Below are 6,520 nucleotides of genomic sequence, written 5' to 3' on the forward strand. Positions count from 1 at the left end.
AGAAATGCAAAAAAGAAAATTGGCTGTCTGGCGAGGACTTACAAATAGCTGTGAAAAGCAAAGGAGAAAAGGAAAGATATAAACGTCTGAATGCAGAATTCCAAAGAATAGCAGGAAGAGATAAGAAAGCCTTCCTTAGTGATCAATGCAAAGAAATAGAGGAAAACAACAGAATGGGAAAGACTAGAGATCTCTTCAAGAAAATTAGAGATACCAAAGGAATATTTCATGCAAAGATGGGCTCGACAAAGGACAGAAACTGTATGGACCTAATAGAAGCAGTTTTGTCAACAAAGGTCCATCTAGTCAAGACTATGGTTTTTCCAGTGGTCATGTATGGATGTGAGAATTGGACTGTGAAGAAAGCTGAGCACTGAAGAATTGATGCTTTTGAACTGTGGTGTTGGAGAAGACTCCTGAGTGTCCCTTGGACTGCAGGGAGATCCAACCAGTCCATTCTAAAGGAGATCAACCCTGGGATTTCTTTGGAAGGAATGATGCTAAAGCTGAAATTCCAGTACTTTGGCCACCTCATTCGAAGAGTTGACTCATTGGAAAAGACTCTGATGCTGGGAGGGACTGGGGGCAGGAGGAGGAGGGTACGACAGAGGATGAGATGGCTGGATGGCATCACCGACTCGATGGACGTGACTTTGGGTGAACTCCAGGAGATGGTGATGGGCAGGGAGGCCTGGCCTGCTGCGATTCATGGGGTCGCAAAAAGTTGGACATGACTAAGTGACTGAACTGAACTGAACTGAACTGAATCTACTAATACAGTATAGAGGCTTCTCTGGTAGCTCAGCTGGTAAAGAATTCACCTGCAATTCAGGAGACCCTGGTTCGATTCCTGGGTTGGGACGATCCCCTGGAGAATGGGTAGGCTACCAACTCCAGTATTCTTGGGCTTCCCTGGTGTCTCAATTGGTAAAGAATCTGCCTGCAATGTGGTAAACCTGGGTTAGATCCCTGGGTTGGAAAGATCACCTAGAGAAGGGAATGGCTACCCACTCCAGTATTCTGGCCTGGAGAATTCCATGGATTTATACTCCATGGAATTGCCAAGAGTTGGACACGACTGAGCGACTTTCACTTTAATACGTACGTAGTTATTTTCATCTATATTTTGAAGTTAATATACCTTGTTCACATTTAAGGACCAGACTTATGCTGAATATAAAATGCATTGAGTAGGTATATGGTTAAGGGTCTTAATTTAAAACAGCAAAAAATGACACTGGTTAATATAAGCAAGCATGGAGTTTATTGGAAGAATGCTAGATATTTCACAGAATTCATAGTAAGATCAAAAACCTAGGATCAGTATGCAGTCAGGAACCAGAGGAAGATAGAGGTTAGCACTACAGTTTATATAATGCCGTTGGAACAGTCTGGTGACCACAGTGCATGGACTACTGCCATTGAATACTGGATATTGCAGCCAGCATCCACTGTTAGAACTCTTCCCTGTTTCTTTTTCTTTGTTTTAGATTCCTAGTCCCTGGTAGGAGAATCTGATACGTTTAGTGTCAGTTATGTATCTAAAGGGCTCCCCTGGTGGCTTAGTGGTAAAGAATTCGCCTGCCAAGCAGGAGACAGGAGTTTGATCCCTGGGTCTGGAAGATCCCCTGGTAAAGGAAATGGCAACCTACTCCAGTATTCTTCAAGAGTCAGACAGGACTTAGCGTATAAACAGCAACAAAAATATCCAAGACCTAATTCTCCAGAACCTCTGGACATGCTGTCTTAACATGATGAAAGCAAATTTGCAGCTGTGGTTCAGGTAAGGATCTTGTAGGGCCTTTCTCAGTGGTAAAGAATCTGCCTGCCAATGCAGAAGATGCAGGTTTGATCTGTGGTTCAGGAAGTTCCCTGAAGAAGGGAATGGCTACCCAATCCAGTACTCTTGTTGTTGTTTAGTCACTAAGTCGTGTCTGACTCTTTGCAACCCCATGGACTGCAGCACGTCAGGCTTCCCCGTCTTTCTTCTTCTCCTCATGTCTGGAATCATTTCCAGCATCAGGATCTTTTCCAATGAGTCACCTGTTCGCATCAAGTGGCCAAATATTGGAGCTTCAGCTTCAGCATCAGTATTCTTGCCTGGAAAATCCCATGGACAGAAGAGCATGGCAGACTACGTGGGGTTGAAAGAGTCAGACATGACTTAGCAACTACACAATAACAACAGTGCATCTAAAAATTAGGGTTTAGGGACTTCCTTGGCAGTCCAGTGACTAAGACTTGGCACTCCCTTGTCAGGGAACTAGATCCCACATGCCAAAACTAGGAGTTCACATTTTGTGATTAAAGATCCTGCATGACAAAATGAAGATTAAAGATCCCCTGTGCCACAACTAAGACCCAGTGCATACAAGTAAATACATACATAATAAAACCAAATAAAAAAAGTTTAGAATTAGAGATAGTATCTTGCCTTTTTAGTTTCTTTCAGTTCAGTCGCACAGTCATATCTGACTCTTTGCGACCCCATGAATCGCAGCACTCTAGGCCTTCCTGTCCATCACCATCTCCCGGAGTTCACTCAAACTCACATCCATCGAGTCGGTCATGCCATCCAGCCATCTCATCCCCTGTCGTCCCCTTTTCCTCCTGCCCCCAACCCCTCTCAGCATCAGAGTCTTTTCCAATAAGTCAACTCTTAGCATGAGGAGGCCAGAGTACTGGAGTTTCAGCTTCAGCATCATTCCTTCCAAAGAAATCCCAGGGCTGATCTCCTTTAGAATGGACTGGTTGGATCTCCTTGCAGTCCAAGGGACTCTCAAGAGTCTTCTACAACACCACAGTTCAAAAGCATCAAATTTTCAGCGCTCAGCTTTCTTCACAGTCAAACTCTCACATCCATACATGACCACTGGAAAAACCATAGCCTTGACTAGATGAACCTATGTTGGCAAAGTAATGTCTCTGCTTTTCAATATGCTATCTAGGTTGGTCATAACTTTTCTTCCAAGTAGTAAGCGTCTTTTAATTTTATGGCTGCAGTCAACATCTGCAGTGATTTTGGAGCCCAAAAAAATATAGTCTGACACTGTTTCCACTGTTTCCCCATCTATTTCCCATGAAGTGATGGGACCAGATGCCATGATCTTCGTTTTCTGAATGTTGAGCATTAAGACAACTTTTTCACTCTCCTCTTTCACTTTCATCAAGAGGCTTTTTAGTTCCTCTTCACTTTCTGCCATAAGGGTGGTGTCATCTGCATATCTGAGGTTATTGATATTTCTCTGGCAATCTTGATTCCAGCTTGTGCTTCTTCCAGCCCAGCATTTCTCATGATGTACTCTGCATATAAATTAAATAAGCAGGGTGGGAAGGCAAAGAAAGGCTTTATTTTCTTCAATCATAAAGCAAAAACTTGGGCTGGACAGTCACAAAACATATGCAAGAAAAACTCCCCGTAAAAGTAAAGCAAAAACTAAAGTTGGCAACAGATGACTTTAATCATGTTTGATGATTTTCAATAGACTGCATTGTATGGGAAATTGCCTGTGAACCAGCCAAGGCACAGAGAATTTCCTGGGAGAAATTTCTGGACAGAGACATACCACAGAGATATTGGTTCCAGACCACCACAATAAAGCAAATATGACAATAAAATAGGGCACATGACATTTTGGTTTCCCCATGCATGTAAAAGTTATATTTACACTGTTTTATATTATGTATGTAATAGTATTATGTCTAAAAACCGTACATATCTTAATTTTAAAGTGCTTTATTGCTAAAAAGTGCTAAACTCATCTGAGCCTTCAGTGAGTTATAATCTTTTTGCTGGTAGAGGGTCTTGCCTTGATATTGATGGCTGCTGACTGATCAGGGGTGGTGGTTGCTGAAGTTTGTAGTGGCTCTGGCAATTCCTTAAGACAACAATGAAAATTTCCACACAGATTGTCTCTTCCTTTCATGATTTATTTTTTTAATTAATTTATTTATTTTAATTGGAGGCTAATTACTTTACAATATTGTAGTGGTTTTGCCATACATCAACATGAATCAGACATGGGTGTACAGGTGTCCCCCCATTCTTAACCCCCCTCTTACCTCCCTCCCAACCCCATTCCTATGGATTGTCCCAGAGCACCAGCTTTAAGTGCTCTGTAACATGCAGTGATATTTTATAGCATATTACCCCTAGAACTACTTTCAAAATTAGCATCAGTCCTCTCAAACCCTCCCATTGCTTTATCAACTAAGTTTTTTGCTGTATTCTAAATCGTTTGTTGTCATTTCAACCATCTTCATAGCATCTTCACCCGAAATATTCAAGTCAGGAAACCACATTTTTTGTTCATCCATGGAAGCAACTCCTCATCTGTTAGCTTTATCATGTGTTAGTCACACAGTCATGTCCGACTGTGATGCCATGGACTGAAGCCCACCAGGCTCCTCTGTCCATGGGATTCTCCAGGTGAGAATATTGGAATGGGCTGCCATTCCCTTCTCCAGAGGATCTTCCCAGTCCAGTGACTGAACCCAGGTCTCCCGTGTTGCAGGCAGATTCTCTACTGTCTGAGCCACCAGGGAAGCCCTGGTATAAGACTGAAATTCAACCTGCACATAAAGGTGGACTGGTTTGCCTTTATCATGAGATTGCCACAAATCAGTCACATCTTCAGGTTCCACTTCTAGTTCTCTTCCTATTTCCACTATATCTGCAGTGACTTCCTCCACTGAAGCCTTGAACTCCTCAAAGTCATTCATGAGGGTTGCATCAGCTTCTTCCAAACTCCTGTGAACTTTGATGTTTTGACCTTTTCCCATGAATCCTGAATGTTTTTCATGGCATCTAGAAGGATGAGTACTTTCCAGAATGTTTTAAAATTACATTGCCCAGATCTGTTAGAGGAATCACTGTCTATGGCAGCTATATCCTTATGAAATGTATTTCTTAAATAAGATTTGAAAGTTGAAATTACCTCTTGATCCATGGCCTGCAGAATGGACACTGTGTTTGAAGCATGGGGGAAAAAAATGTATCTCATTGTACATCTTCACCAGAGCTCTTGAGTTACTAGGTGCACTGTCAATGAGCAGTAGTATTTTGAGAGGAATCTTTTTTCTGAGCAGAATTTCTTAACAATGCAATTAAAATACTCAGTAAACAATGTGGTAAAATGATATTCTCTCATCCAGATCCTGCTGTTCCACTTATAGAACATAGACACAGTAGATTTAGCATTCTTCTTCTTTTTCTGGCTTCACAGTACAGCATGTGGGATCTTAAATCCTGAACCAGGGTTCAAACCCATACCCCCTGCAGTGGAAAAATGGAGTCTAAACCACCAGACCACCAGGGAAGTCCCCAGATTTTGTGTTATTCTTAAGAGCCTTAGGGTTTTCAGAGTAGTAAATGAACACTGACTTCAGTTAAAATCACTAGCTGCATATTAGCCCCTGACAAGAGAGCCAGCCTCTCCTTTAAAGCTTTGAAGCCAAGCATAGACTTCTCCTCTCCAGCTATGAAAGTCTTAGATGGAATGTTCTTTCAATATAAGGATGCTTTGTCTACACTAAAAATCTGTTGTTTAGTGTAGCCTCTCTCATAAATGATATTATACATCTTCTGAAGAACTTGCTGCAGCTTCTACACCAGCACTTACTGGTTCATCTTGCACTTTGATGTTATAGAAATGGCTTCTTTCCTTCAATCTCATGAACCAAAATTAGCTTCAAAATTTGCTTCTTCAGCTTCCTCACTTCTCTCAACCTTTATAGAATTGAAGGGAGTTAGTGACTTCTTCTGGATTTTGTTATGCCTTATGGGGAGTATTGTAGCTGGTGTGATCTTCTATCCAGACCACTAAATTGTTCTCTATTTCAGCAATAAGGGTATTTCAATTTCTTATCATCCGTGTGATAAGCACAAAGAGCATTAATTTCCTTCAAGAACTTTTCCTTTACATTCACAACCTGGCTAACTTTTGGGTACAAGAGATCTAGCCTTCAGTCTATCTCAACTTTCCACATGCCTTCCTCACTAAGCTTAATCATTTCTACTTTTAAAGTGATAGATTTTTTTATTCTTCCTTTCACATGACACTTAGAGGCCATTGTAGGCTTAATTTCAATTCATAGGTCTAATTTAAATATCGCTGTGTCTTAGGGAATAGGAAGACCCAAGGAGATGGAGAGAGACAGGAGAACAACCAGTCAGAACACACAAAACATTTTTTGGTTAAGTTTCACCATCTTATATGGGTGTAGTTCAGTTCAGTTCAGTCACTCAGTCGTGTCTGATTCTTTGCGACCCCATGAACCACAGCACACCAGACCTCCCTGTCCGTCATTAACTCCTGGAGTTTACCCAAACTCATGTCCATTGAGTCGGTGATACCATCCAACCATTTCATCCTCGGTCATCCCCTTCTCCTCCTGCCCTCAACCTTGCCCAGCATCAGGGTCTTTTGAAATGAGTCAGCTTTTCACATCAGGTGGCCAAAGTATTGGAGTTTCAGCTTCAACATCAGTCCTTCCAATGAACTCTCAGGACTGATCTCTT

At 41.7% G+C, this 6,520-nt stretch overlaps 1 pseudogene; it reads right to left on the reverse strand.

Moving 5' to 3' along the window:
* Positions 1-3,742: 3,742 nt before the first annotated feature.
* Positions 3,743-6,072, reverse strand: LOC101908131 (tigger transposable element-derived protein 1-like; annotated as a pseudogene).
* Between the last annotated feature and the right edge of the window lie 448 nt (positions 6,073-6,520).

The sequence above is a fragment of the Bos taurus genome, chromosome X (assembly GCF_002263795.3).
Source record: "Bos taurus isolate L1 Dominette 01449 registration number 42190680 breed Hereford chromosome X, ARS-UCD2.0, whole genome shotgun sequence".
Taxonomy (NCBI): Eukaryota; Metazoa; Chordata; class Mammalia; order Artiodactyla; family Bovidae; genus Bos; species Bos taurus.